We start from the raw sequence: 15,894 nt of genomic DNA on the forward strand, positions 1-15,894 counted from the left end.
ATTGTTTTATCTCGAGTTTGTATGAATCGATAACACGGCCTGCTGTCCAAAATGAAAAGGGAAGCTAAATTTGAATCTCACATACTGCAACGCGACAATTTGAAAGGGCGAAAGTACTCAAATACGGTACTTTTCTAGTACTTACTTAGATTGCTTACTTCTCATTCTTACAACAGAGTTGCAATTACAGTATGGTGAGTTACAAAAAATAAATTATACAAATTGAAAGTATCTTGAATATGTTTAACAAGAAAAAGAATAATTGTCATTAATAAGTAAGCGTAGACGATATTTTTATTTAATTTTATTCTGTTCGCATGAACAGATATGCCTCCTTAAAAGTTTTGTTTATATAAAAAATCATAAACAATTCGAATATATTTGTTTGTCTTCATTAAATACAGGGTACGTAAAATAACACTTGGTAAAGCTGTACCAAGAGTGTCGCAAAGGGTCCTAATATCCCCATAAAAGTTAAGCACAGTTAAATGCTGTGAACTTGATGGCCGTGTGTAATCCGAATTTTTTTAAATAGAACGTTCGGTAAAAATTTCACACAGCAGGTCTATAGTTTACCTAGAAGTCGCTCCGTTTTGTTGGGACCACAAATTAGGGATTCTGTAAGAAGCCTTAGAGGTCGTTTCTGACGCTTCCTAGTTTCTCTCGAAGAAATATGAGTCGAATATGAACATTTAACGTTAATGAAAATTGTGGACTGAAGGCCGTTGATATATGTAAAGAAATTATTTTAAGTTTAACCATTGAGTAAGTAATAAACTAGAGTCACACATAAGAACGCAACGTTCAATTTGGGGACGGATCCAGGAATTTTTTTTTTTTTGGGGACCACTTTGAAAATTCTTAAATTTTATTAATTGTGTAGCACACATTGCAGCTGTTTTGCAGATTATAGCTACATAATGACAATTGCTGAAAAATTCTTACTGTAACGCATAAAAGCTATCTTTAAAGTAACTAATACCCGGTATAAAGTATATAGGATGCCGTTTCTTCATTGATAGCACAAGTATTATTTTAGTTTCATATCCTTTTCAATTTGTCTTTTTTTAGGTTAGTTGATTGATGTTCGGCCGACTGGACCAAAAACCTGGTCATAGCTACTAGCCATTGTTCAATTGCCGGACTAGCCGAGTTATTAACTCGGGCAAGTTTTGATTAGCCATTTTTTTTTAAATAATTGTTATTAAAATAAATGTTATTAAAATCGCTTTTAATCAAAATATAACATTTAACGGAAAGGATGAAGCTATAAAATTAAAAAACAAGTATAAAATTAATTTAAAATAAGCCTTTGAAAAAAAGTCAGAATTGAGGGCTATTTTATAGACATTTTTAACCCCCAAAAGGTAATTTATCAACGCCCTATTTCTGTAATTTTAAGTTTATCCTTCCGATAGTAATGTACAGAGAGGTCTCGCCAAATTTCAAACAAATCGGTCGATAACTTTTTGAGTTACACCACGAGCAGTTTTTAAAAAAGTCGTTTTGAAATAATTGAGTTTAAAGTTTGATGTACAGGAGCGCGCGAACCGCTCTCTACCTAGGCTGTAGAAGGTATAATATTGAGAATTTCGGCATGAAAATTTCACGGTATATTCTTAAATACTATATTTTCAGATTATCGAAAAAAAAAAATATTTTTTTAAGGCTTCTACATGAGGCTCCCCCATTAAGGGGACAGATACCTATAAAAGGCCATATTTACCCTGATTTTCATTAAAATTATTTAAAATGTAGAAGTCAATATATTTTTTTCAAAATTGGCATCCGGTTTATTTATACATTATAATAGTATAATTTTTATTTTATTTTAATCATTTAAAATGGCAGATGTACACTCAATTTTTCCAAGAAGGTAGCATCGGCGTCAGTGACCTGAATACAAAAAACCAATTTTATTTTGCTTATTAAGGGGCACACCTAGTGTGACAGCCTAAAAAAAGGCAATTTTTGGGAATGAAAAAAAAAATTGTGAATCAATCGCTTTAAAATTTTGAGGGTATATTTAGGGGAGACCGGGGATGGTTGACTAACTTTTGACTTAAGCTCGTATATCTCTGATGTTTAATTTGATATAACAAAAACAACAATTGCTACCGATAAAAGAACTATTCAGGTACCTAAAATACTATAATATGACCTATATATTCACTATTATAATACTTATTTTGCTGATTTTATAAACCCCTGACGCTTGGTCAACCTACCCCATGTCCGGGGCAGGTTGACTATATGCATGGGGTAGGTTGACTTAGGCAGTAATTAGTATAAATTAAGAGGATTGGTATACACAAAAATTTACTTTTTAATTAAAATGAACAAACTAAAATTCAAGATCCTTTTTCAGGTCACAAAGAACTTTGATAAATCTAACAAACAATTTTTAATTCTCTCACTTTAAATCTTAAAAAAGAACTTAAAAATAACCATAAGTAAGATTAATTCTTGAAGTGAACCCTTGGAAACCCAAAAAAAGGAGGAACCATGTTGCCGAGAGCTGATATAGCTACTGCAATCGTTACTAAAGTGCCCTTTTTCAGTTGTGGTGTGAGTCCCGTCTCATCAACATTCCATATATGACCTGATTTCAAATTATCAAAAAAATTATTTACGTTTTTCTGGTTGAACGACGTAGCTCTAGGCAGGCTCGTAGCTTGAGGTGATCTTATTGATAATGAGGGATGACGTTTTAAAAAATTACCAAACCAATCTTCACCAGCCAAGATTCAGGCATAGTTTTATTATTCTTTTTTGCGTATTCAACTTGCGTGTCTCATACGGTGTCAATCCATAATAAATATCAGCAGCCGTCTTCAAATAAACTGCCAGTTTATTTTCTTCGTCATCGCTAAATATCTGCCTATTTCTTATGTACCCGGCCGTGTCCAGGGTCAAATCAACTCTCGTGAGGTTAAGATAACTTTCTAACTTATTTTTTAGTTTAGTTACATAACGATGCAACGTTTTGTACGGGATTTGTTATTGTTTTGACGTGGCGTTTATGCTTTCATTATCGAAGATAATCGCGAGGCAAGCTCTTTCTATGATATCTTTTGGAGAATTACCCCTTTCAGATTTTCTTTTGTAAGTCCTCATTGTCTGTAAAAGTACAACAGTAAATTAGAATGTGACAGAAGACTATAGAGCGATTCCATGAGAGATGATCATGAAAGTAGGAGCGACTGGGGTTGGTTGACTAATTAGTCAACCTGCCCCGAACACAATTTGTCAACCAGCAAAAAATTACTTTTCGAGAACAAAAACACAACATGTGATCCCACTCACGAACGCTTTGCGACTGCCGCGGCTCACTTTGCACAAGTTCGCGGGTCGTGGGGAGGCATCGATATTCATGATTGGTTGATGAAAATCACGTGATGATGACGAGTTATTGTTACTTAGTCTACCTGCCCCTATAGTCAACCATCCCCGGTCTCCCCTATACATGTTTTGAGAATACACTGGAAAATATATAAATTATAAGTTTTATTCAACACAATTATTTTTTGAAATATAAACTTTCTTAAATTAAAGCGTTTTTACAAAGATCTCTTAAAATATTATTTTCCTTTTTACAACCGGAGTGATCTGCCAAATGGTCTAGTTGGAACAAGCTGAACCTCGCTCTCTGTCACATCTCGCTGTTAGCTGCTCTGTTTGCTCTCACAATTATTCAATCAAACTTGTATTGGAGTCGTTTGCTGCTAAATGCACTGATCGCTTTCGCATTAGTTCACCCACGCTTGTTTTCGAACAATTAGGTTTATGCGAATGATGTCTTTGCTGTTATTATCCACTGATCGCTGTCACGGCAATTGGTTCTCACTTGCTTTACAACTACTGGGAATTTAGGTTTCCGGTTCCTGGTTTAATATCAGGAATAAAACCATTTAATTTTTTTTTTCAAAACTTCACATATATTTTATTAACATAGAAAATAGTTGACATCGACTTATTCCGACAATATATTAGACGAAGACTGACTCGACTTGCAACTCTCTAACATTCTCTAAGCGATCGATTTATTTTTATTACATTGAGATTGAGAGTGAGTCGATATGAAATAAGAAGATTGAAAACCAGTTAGGGAGTTCACAATATGTTCTATTTGTCGTATTTCTTTAATCGTGCTATTGTATTAGCACAGTTGTAAAGTTGTTGTTTTTGTTTAACATGTACAAATACTGCTATTTCAATAAAACTTTAAAAGGTATGTTTAGTGTGCTATTTGTCTATGCTATACGATCAACTGATTTTGTTTACCATCACAATTTGTGCACATCATCATCTTTTACTAAGATTAAAAGGTGGTCAAACTCCATTTGGTTTACCCGCAGCATTTGGCAAAATCTGTTTTCATCTAAATTCTCCAATACATTCAGCTTCCATTGGTTTGACTTAGGAATTCCTAAATGGACACCTCGGCGATTGTTTAGCAATATCAGCATATTCAGTCTGAAACTTTCATCGATATCTTTCTGCTCGTCTTCATCACCTACAATCAACACGTAAAAAGAGCACAAAGGAAGTGTTGGATTACTTACTCTCGTCCACAATGAAGATGTCGTGTGTATATTTTTGACAAATCGCTGCTATTATTTTACTTTTTTCGCTCCTCTTAGGCATTTTTATGTTTATGTTTATATTTATATTTTGTATTACTTTCACTTCTGCTAAGCAGCTGATTGATTGGGTGAATAGGATTCACAATAGTACATCAAATAGCAAAGGATGTTCACACGTTCGACTATACAACTGTGCTATTTCAATAGCAGAAGGGAGAAATAGCATCAATAGTACACTTTGTGAACTCCCTAAGTATATTTAAAGTACACTAATGAGCCATAGGAGGATAATACATAACTGGGATGTAAAGTAGTATGAGTGTGATGTCGTTATCGCTGTTAACTACAGTGATCGCTCTCACAGCGTTCGGTGCTCACTTGCCTAACAGCTTTTGGTAATGCTGTAAGGTTGTATGCTCGTCATATTCATTAGATGGAGGGCATCAGAAAGCAGAACCTTTTACGTGGGTGACCAGCAGTTATTACTGCTTAACTTATATATGCAAATAAAAGTTCTAATGCGGTTGAGCGTTAAAAAAAATAATAAAACGCTTGCTTCCAAAGTCAAACTTGAAGTGATTATTTTATTCCTACGTTATTTCTTTTATACAAAATTTTTGCTTACTTTATCCTTAACAAATAATTGTTTATGTTTACAATAAATCTTTCACTACTGGATGAGCTTATTTCATCATCCTCTAATTTGTGCTTATGCTAGCTTTAAAAAGTATTGCTTATTGTAATTCTATCCTTAACAAATAATTGTTTATGTTTACAGTAAAGATTTCACTATTGGATGAGCTTATTTCATCACCCAATTAGTGCTTATGCTAGCTTTAAAAAGTATTGTTTACTCTAACTTTTTGTATATATTTGCCGTTATGCGGCTTACCAGAGTAGGTTATTAACTTGCATGTCTTACGACTTGTTTATTGGATAAACTTCTTCGTCTAACGCATTTATTCAAAACATGTTGTTTTAGTACAATGAAAAAAAGAAAATGAAAAAGAACAGTGTTGCACGAATATGTGCGTTGTATAAATTAATTATCACCACATTGATAACTTAAAAAATAATAATTTTTTCGGGAGCAACTCCGTATTTATTTCACAACTGTAAATTATAAACTGAACTTTACAAAATTTCTTAAAGCTAATTTAACCTATGCATTCCCTCATTCACCTGTTATGCCGCGTGACCATATTCGCGGAAACTCGCTTGTTGCCGTTCACACGGTTTATTGCAGACAATTTTCAGCGGAAACGCGTGTAGTGGATGAACTTTTAACATAAGTAGCGTTAACTTATACAATGGTGCATGTACGTCAACACGCCTCCTCAACGGTCATATTCGTGCATTTAAACAAATTCAATACACAAACAGTTTAGCTTAAACCTAACAATTTACAAAATTTATCATGGATGGGTTTAGCTAAATTCTTAGTTAATATATCTGCTACCATGTCGCTGCTGCAACAATACTTTAATTCGATTTCGCCTCCTCGATATATATCTCTTACATAGTGACATTTGATATCAATATGTTTGCTTCTTGAATGATACACGGGATTCTTAACGATATTCATGCCTCATAGGAACGCACAAGTCTGTGTGAATCAACCCCAATATATCAGCTGCTCGGCTATCTGATTTACTAAACGGCCTCTGGTTACATTTGCTGGTCATGCACAATTTACAACTAATGTCTGCCAGCATACTGAAACTCATTCCTCGAACCATTTGTTTATTATTTAGATCACGAAGACTTCCAAAATTCAAATGACCGTATCGAGCGTGCCATTTCATAGCCTCATCATTGTTTTTCCTTGCAAAAAACAAATTGTGTTTATTTGGCTCAAATATGAATAGATCACTTGCCTTGTTTGCACGTAGAATCATCCCTCCATTTTTATTTCTGATTGTTGCTGCATTAACTTTAAATTCGACTACGTATCCACTATTTACTGCTTTGGAAACTGATACAGTGATGAACAAAAATATTGGCACAGCAAAATACTTTCACTTTAACATTACTTTTTGTCCACTTATGAAGTGATTTTTAATCGCAAAAAAAAACGGCCTAGACAGAAGAACATATTACCAATCATATTTCCTTCAATTCATTTTATTATCTGTTATATTTAATTAACACTAATTATAATATTAAAAAAAGTACTTATTATAACGGAACAAAATTATTGGCACTCTTCATTAAAATAAAAAAAAAAAAACAATAACAAAATAGTAAAATATAAACAAAGCCAGCCGTCTTGGTATCGATGAAACCAATTTTTGGTTGGGTCTGCCCCAATATTCTGCCATTCCTCCACCAGTGCCACCTTCAACTCTGCTTTTGTTGAAATAGCACGCTTCTTGGGTTTAGATCAGGCGACTGAGGCGGATGCGGCAATGTATGTTTGATGTGGTGCGCAAGCCACATACGCACATCATGAGCAGTCGTGTTGAAATGAAAATGAACCAGACAATTTTAGCTTTTCGGCACTTTTTTTGACGTTTCTCTTCAGGATTGCCATATAATATTTTTTATCCATAATGCCGTCAATGAATTCCAGCTTGTAGCTTCTGCTTTTTTGTTGGTGCAGCGTACTATAATATCCACCATTTCCGGAGTCATAAAACATTTAAAAGTATTGACTATTGACATTATAGGGAATCACGCTCCTTCATCAAAATAATGACACTGTACTTTTTATGTTTTAAATATTTAATTTTTATTTATTTCTCTAGCTGCCTGATAACACGTTGCTTCGTATACGCTTTAAAACGGAACGAAAGAAAAATAACTGAGTATCTTCAAATTCAATAGATACATAGGTTGCATATATGAAAAGAGCAGAACAAAAGATAAAGTGTTATAGTTTCTTCTCTTTTTAATCATTGTATTTTTGCTTCAGTTCGTTAACCCCACAGTGTTGCTTATTAATGTAGTCTGAGAAAAAGAAAGAAAGAATTCAACAGACATCATAGTAGTTGATCTTGCGGGCCCACTTCGCTGTTGCAAGTTTGGCGTGCAAGTCGTGGCTGTGAGCTCCATATGGTACCATCACGTGCTACGAATTCAGCTGCACGCAAATTAATCTCCTCAGAATCATCTGCAGCATCGGATTCATTGTCAGATTCTTCGTAATCAGCCTCATCTACCTGGGCATTGTCAATTGTGTAATCAGGGTCTTCTACATCCGATTCAACCACGCCATCTGCTACTGCTACTTGTTCGCTTTCATCCCCTTCAGTGTCGGAAAATTCAAATAATTCATCATCTGAGATTTCGTCAAACAAGTTTTGTATGTACTGCTCTTTTTCAGCGTCAGATAATCTATATAAAAATAATTAATTTTTATTCCATTTATGAAATTATATTTGAGTTATTTGTATTTACCTCTTATATTGATTCGAAGACAAATACTCCATGTTCCTTCTGCTATCCATGTTGTAATATTTTAAATTTTTTCTGACTTGTTATTTTCACAAATATAAATCAACTTCACACTTCAAAAGAACGCTTTACAATGAATATAAACTCGCAAAACTGCCGTTTAAATAGCTGCAACCCTTAAGTTTCTGGAAGCATTTCTTATGTTGTTTGTCAGCAAATTCTAGCAATTCTTCTAAATAATTAAGAGTGCGCGAAAAAGGTTGTATTCTAAAAATTCTAACAACAATAGAAATTATTGACTTCTTAGAAATAACTTAGAATGCGCGCAATTCTTAGAAGCAGGCTACAAATATATGTTTATAACTACTTAAAATGTTCGTAAAGCAGTCAGCTACAACATTGCATTAAAAAAAATAACTTGTTTCTCAGAAATAATGAGAAGAAACGGTTAAAACAGGCTACTGGCCCCACCTGTACCCGGGTATAAGAAGTCGTAGTAAAAGTTGGGTATAAGTCCTAGGGTTAATACTTTCTGTGACAAGAACAACTAATTGTCTTTGATCAACATTCATCGCATTTTGCGCTCTTTGGAATTGATCATTGCTCATTTCTTTCTCTGGTAACTCTTCCTCTTCAAGTTCAGGATTTATAATCTCTGGCTGCTTCAAAATTTCGAAAGCATGTATCTGATTGAATGCATTTTCAAGCTGTTGGTCCCGCTCTCGATGTTGGCACATATGTCTACTTGTTTCCCTTAAACGACTCTCTCGAGTTACAAAAGCTTCTTTGGCATTATCGAAGCCTTCAAGTATTTCGGTTTCCGAACGATAAGGCATATATTGAAGAAGTAAGCTGTAGGAAAAGTTTTCTGGATCCGAAGCTGCTATAAAATATGGCACTCTGACAACTGCAGGAACATTTCTCACAACCATTTTGCTTTTATCCAACAGAGTAATGAGTGGGCGACGCATGTTTGTTTGTTCCTCATAGGCATCATGGTCTACGCTTTCCTCGGTATCGCTTAACTTTTTCAGAAAATGTGGTTCAAACAACATAGCAAGGCTGTAAGGCTCATGTTCGCAAAATCGTAGTCAGGATGTTGTAATGGACGTTTTTCATATCTTTCAAAGATATTGCTATAGTAACCAATTGCGTGTCCACTTCTATCGAATTGCAATACTATGTAACGCTGTTCTGGTTTTCTTGTGTTCAGGAAAACATAATGTCGCGAACTGTTTCGTAATGGGATATGACAATGCCGATTTGCACATTCGGCAGCTGATACTTGTCGTTCACGAAGAATCTTCATACATATCTTGAAGAGTTTGCGTGAAAGGTCAGTCTCTTCGCGTTGGATTTGTTATATTGCCTGTGCAATTCCAGCATCGACCCCCTCTGGTTCTGCTTTCGATAGATACTTTGCAATATAGTATGTTATCGCTTCGTTTGATCCGCACGGTTGATTATCCATATTACCTGTCCATAGTCTCAATAACTCTGGGTGGTAATTATTTACCCAAGCATCTTCTTTTCGACGCTTAAGTAAGCAAATCTGCCCCCATTGCGGAGAAAATCGTTTGAAGAACGTGATATTATTCGTGTCTCATGACATTCTTGACGTGGAAAATTGAATCGACATCTTACAGAGGTAATATTCTTTGTACAAGTTTGTGTATGTCGATGAATTTGACATTTTTTCACAAGTTCGAAGAGCTCTGGATCTTCTTCTTCTGTTGGAATTTTACACCAGCACTTACGATCAAGTAGAAGTATTCCTTCTTCTGTATCAAATGCTGGATTGTTCTCAATCCAAACTACCATATGAAGGTGAGGACTACCACGATTCAATCAATGCGCCACCAGAAGTCTTTTACTTTTCCTCCAAATACTTCATTATTATTTTGAATGAATTTCAAAATCACTGGGTACTTTTCGATAAAACGTTGGGTCTGCGAAACCATTCTTCCCATAGGGAAACAAAAAGTACCAGGCAAATTCTTCTGCTTTCAGTTCATGGCCCACATTGACGATGTTATCTTTCGTCTTGCGGGTAATTTCATTAAGGTTTCGTGAGACCTGTATCTCATCTTCGACATTAGGAGGCATTACATCAATCGGTGCCATCATTGATGTCTGCAGTGGAATAGTTTGATCAGTTAAATTCTGTTGAGAAGTGATTATTTGGGATACTGCTGCTACCATCTCACTACTCTCACGAGTTTCCACCTCTTGAGAATCATCATGTACTATATATCCAAGACTTCAACATTGATGTAATCAAGAGTAAACTGTACAATTTTTGCTGCCTGTTGTGCGTTTACATATCCTCACGAACTCGTCCAAATTATCACATTCAATAACGCAAGCTTTTCCATTATTACCCTTTGCTTTAGCTCCCTTTTGGTCACAAGAATGGGACTTGCTGAAGTAAATTTGTTATCATAATGCATTACTCCAAATGAATAACGCTCTGTTATTAGTATGCCTGCGTTATATACCATGAACATATCCTCCAAACCTTGGCGAAGAGTACTTCCAAGATTTCCTTCATTTAATTTGTCATTCAAGCTTCCAAATATACCTGGTTCTTCGTCAAAAGTGATCTGAAATCTTTTGTCGAATGCGACCAAGTCATCTTGGATGACTGTGAAGTTTCTTACTAATAGGTAGCCATCATTTTCTATAGGATGAGCCGCACAATTTCTCTCCGTTTGAAATCTTATATTGCTATAGATTTGGTCACCTGTTATCATATTTAAATTAAGAATGTTTGTAGACCAATGTTGTGGTGAAAGAATGCCAGCCCGGAGAATGTTAGCTAATGCCATCGCACAACATTGAACTCCTGCGAATCCTGATGTGAATATGAGATCGTTGCTTTGATGCCATGATGCACGTTCAATTTTCGAAGAGTCACTAATTTCCTTGTAAGCACTAGCATTCTCAGTAGGTTCATCATTGGCCTCTATAGCAATCTCGGCAGGTGCTTCTTCTACTCTTATAATATCATTTTCTTCAATTACGATGTTCTGATCGACTGTAACATCTTTGTAAAGTGGATTGTTTAAAATTAGCGCATCGTATACTTTTTGTTTAGATATCGAAAACTGTCGTGTTATGTTAATATTCTCTTAACGCTCAGTAATGACGACTATTCCAGCATTATTTGCGGCTCTGGGTAACATGTTTGCAAGGTTTTCGGTAACCTTAAAAACATCTTGTGCGAACAATACCGCTTGGCCACGAAAACTATATTGCCCGAATACGCCACTTAGCTTGATAATTTTTACAAATGGAATAATGCGTGAAATCAGCCGTTGTTCGGCGTGTGATAATTCCGCTATTACATTTGGAACGGATCCTGGGTCCAAATTGTTCCAATAAGATCTAGACGGTGCAAAATTTTTCTTTGAACTCAAATGAGTCTTACACGGTTTACAAACCATCAAGCAGTTTGTTTGTTTTAATTTGCTAGGCAAATATGGTGCTAATTTGGTGTCTACAATCCACTTAGAGATCTGATTTTGATAGCACAGTTTAGTGCAAATCTCAGAGATCTTGTCACAAAACATGTTAATTGACTGCATGAAACCGGTTATGCTGGCTCTATTTAATCTCCTCGCCTCTGCGTTTCGTTGACGCATTTGCAGCAAACGAATTAATCTGTCTCTTTCTGACTGTGAGGCTCGATATTCAGCGCTATGTTGCCGCATGTGCTGTTGTCGAGCCGCTCTGTCCTCTTCAGACTGTGAGGCTCGTAATTCATCGCTATGTTGCCGCATGTTCTGTAGTCGAGCCGCTCTGTCCTCTTCAGGCTGTGTGGCTCGATATTCATGTTATGTTGCCGCATGTGCCCATATAAAAATTTTAAAACCAACTGGAGAGAATGCGCACCTTTACTATAATAGAAAAGGATATTATAGTATAAATGCAATGATAGTAAGTTAATTGTTAAAGTCAGACTAAATTAGTTCACTAATCTATTGTGCGGCTTAAGATATGTGACCATAAGCAGCGAATAAGGTATGTAAACAGTAGGCACGCAGGTGCAAGCCACGATTCTTTTGTTTGGGAAAATAGTGATGCTTCGCCTTATTTGTAAGCCTTGTATGAAAGTGGAGAAAGAAGCACGAGATTTTTGGGTAAATATACACCAAATAATAATAAAAAATAATATAGTTTACTTCGCAATATTTTACATAGGAGACTCCGGATATCCACTTTTACCCTGGTTGATAACACCCTTTCGTAACACTCGAGCAAATACGCCAGAAAGTCGGTTTAATAAAAGCCATAGCAAGGGCCACAACATTGTTGAAAGGACAATAGGGGTCTGGAAGAATTGGTGTCGATGTTTGCTTTCTGCTCGCCAACTACACTATGCTCCAGAAAAAGTGGCGCAAATTGTTAATGTTGCGGCGGCACTTCACAACATTCGGATCCATTATAATATTTCAGACGAATATTTAGAAGGGGTTTTTGAAAGTGAAGAGTATGAAAATGGCGAGCCTGTACAATATCAAAGATATACCAATGAAGCAAACCAAATCCGGAATGAAATGCTACACAGCTTTTTATAAAGAAACATTTTTTTGATTTCATTTAACGTACATAAATATATGTATGTTTGTATATATTTCTTAAGAACAAAATAAAAACAGCCTTCTTGGCAAATGTTGGGCATTAAAACTTAAGCTTAAAATATAAAAGCATTCTTGGCAAATGTTGCACTTTAAAACTTAAGCTAAACAAAATTTCTAATTCACAGTCATTTTTAAGTCTCAATTGCTTGTTAACTTCTCTTAATTCAATGCTTAAAAGTTCTTTTTTCACCCTTAATTTTTCAATAGCATTTGTCTCCATAGCCATATTATGTCTTTTTGTCTCCTCAAAAAAAGCTTGGAGAATTTCATTGTTTTTCTTCTGGTGATCACCCAGACGGTCAACCGACCTAGTCAGATTTTTCACTTCTTTTTTTACATTTTTAAAATGTAGTTCCTGTGCCCCAACACCTTCCGAAACTTTTGAATATAAGCTCTCCTGCACACCGATTTGCTTGTCTAACAAGTCAAACTGCTCTGGTCTCTTTTTTTTCGGAGTTCATTTCGAATGTTTTGGTTATTTCCCACATCGTCATTTTCCAACAACTCTATGCAGATGGCGTCTCTCGAAGTATATGAATTTGTACCCTCACGAGCTCTCTTCGATGTAGATGGAGTAATGTCTTCAACCACCTGCTCTGAATTTAGTGGAGTGGCATGCTCAATAATTCTCCTCTAAGGCACTCCAAACTCTTTTGAATTTTTAGTGCCCCCAACACAGTCGTTTAGGCCCACTAGAGCAGCAACATCTTCTTCTAGCGACGATAAAGGTAGTTCCCTATTTTCGCCTCCACCAGTTGCTTGTAATTCCCTTTTATTGTGCGCCAACTTTTTCTTTACTGCTGATTTAAAATCTGACCAAACCTTTAATTAAATCAAATAAGTACTTATATTCTCAATGAACTTTTGAATTATCAACAAACCTTTTTCCATTCTGAAATACTCTTCTCCATCGATTCATCCCTAATGAATTCAGTTCCTCACGCACACTCTCCCAAAATTGCTCTACCTCGTTAGGAGCACTTCTGGTAAAATTTTTTGCAATATCGGGACGCTCCTTCTTACGAGATATTAAACCTTTAAATTGCTCTCTGGTGGTTGTGCGTTTCCTAAAAAATATAAATTTTGCCATTTGTATAAATTTTGCCATTTTTCCGAAAAAAAAAAAACAAATAAAAATGTTTTTCCTTACATTTTATTGCTCTCCATCCGGTGGCGGAGCTAGACCAAATGTGTGCGTCGGCGACATCAACTTCGCGAGGCCTCTTTACTTCGCAGTGAAAGAAAACGTAAAATTAAGTGAGCCAAATTATAAAATAATGAGTATAACGAGTTTTGTGTCGTAGTGAAGTCTAGCCGCTATTTCAGCTTCGATTGAGAGAACTGATTACGTGGATAGGCTATCTTGGCTCATTGTGCTTCTCTGGTAAGGGATAAACGCTAAAAAAACACTTCTTTCATGAATTTATTGTAGCGAAACGGTTCAAGTCAGTTTATTAAAAGTTGTTGCATATTATAAAGTAACATTTCAAGAATATTTGATAAAATTTTCATGTAAAAATATTGCAAAATGAGCGAATGAGAGCACATTTACGTAGACGTCTTTTCAAAAATACATTTTGCAGTAGTCAGCATATCTCAGCGTAGAATCATCTGAAATCAAAAAAATCGAAAAAAAAACGTTGGGGGGAGGTTTTTTATATGTAAAATATGTGTGCAAAATTTCAAAAGGATCGGTTGAGTAGTTTTCAAATGCCAATGACTACGCACTTAAAAAAAAAAGGTTCGAGAAAACCGCGTTTAAAGTTTTAAGTTATGAAAACGTCAAGAAAATACTTTTTTCTCTCTACTTACACGGAGTCGTCGATTCCAGCACCATAGAGTATGTTTCCACTAGCTTTGTCATTGTCTTCAGCATCTTTTTTAGCAAGTCTACGAGCTATCCTGCCCTCCTTAGTCTGTTGGTGGCATTTTTGGTCAGATCTTTCGATGCGAGTTTGGCCCACTCTTCTCGCATATTCGTGAGCGCTTGGCCCAATGCTAATCCCCATGTCATACATCCCCTTACCCCCTCCCCTTAATTCCGACCATATTGGCACCATTATCATATCCCTATCCTCGACAGTTTTGGATATCTAGACCATTTCTTTCCAGTTCTTGTAATATTGATTTTGTTAAATACTCTCCTGTTGTTTCTGCGACGTCAATAAACCCAATGGAATGTTCTTCTACAGCTCCAGTTGACAAATTGCAAAATCTTAATATTATTGACATTTGTTCAACACGGCTTACGTCCCTGGTAGAATCGAGCAAGATGGCGTAGTATTTTGCTTGTTTAACCCTGTGTATAATTTCGTTAATAACTAATTTAGACATTAAATTAATTAATTCGTTTTGGATGTCGTGGCTCAGATAATGTTGATTAAGTTGTTTTTCATTAATACTTTGCATATGCTCCCGTAATGTCGGATCATATTTAGATAACAACTTAACTAAGTATAGAATGTGATATTGTTACTATTACGTAATATTGAAGTTACTTATATTAATGATGCCATTTTGCTTAAAATAATATAATGTTATTTTATTAACAATTTTCTTTTTCGGAGTTATTGATATGCGCCCCGACCAGTAAATACCCCGGCTACGCCTCGGCGCCGCCCCCTCCCTCGCGTTTGTAAATCCTTGCAAGTACGTACTTTCGGCGGGAGATCAAGAAAAGTATACTACCCACGGCCAGAATTTTGGATATCCTGGCGGGTGTGAGGTGGTAGCCGAGACGAAGGCGACCTTTCTGGCCTTGGGTTAGAATTTACTATCGTTAAAGTCGTTAAAAAGTTGAAGTTAAAAGTTGGCTTACCTTAACATTAGGAATGAAATTAATAACAAATAACGTAAAACGTTTATCCACTAGAACTGTGCACTAGAACGTCGGGGTGATGACTTTACAATACAATAAAAAGAAACTTTGCGTTTGCGAGTATGCAAGTTGCCGTATGAAAAAAATTACTCTCACAGGCAAATGAAATATAGATAAATAAATTAAACAACACGGGGATTCCCCGTCCAGATTCTCGGGCGCCGTGCGCGAAATCGAGCGTTTCCGCACTACCCGATAATACGATATTGGTAATCGGACGCTCATAATGAAGAGCAACACACTCATTATGTTTGTATATATGCTAAATTTAGATCTTTTGCACGTATAACTGATTTATTTATTGCATTCAAAGGTTTACCTACACCCATGAATTCAATAAATAAATAAATGATAAATGCCACACACATTACTTACAAACATTTTCACCCAA

This window comes from Anastrepha obliqua, chromosome 2 (genome assembly GCF_027943255.1).
Source record: "Anastrepha obliqua isolate idAnaObli1 chromosome 2, idAnaObli1_1.0, whole genome shotgun sequence".
Taxonomy (NCBI): Eukaryota; Metazoa; Arthropoda; class Insecta; order Diptera; family Tephritidae; genus Anastrepha; species Anastrepha obliqua.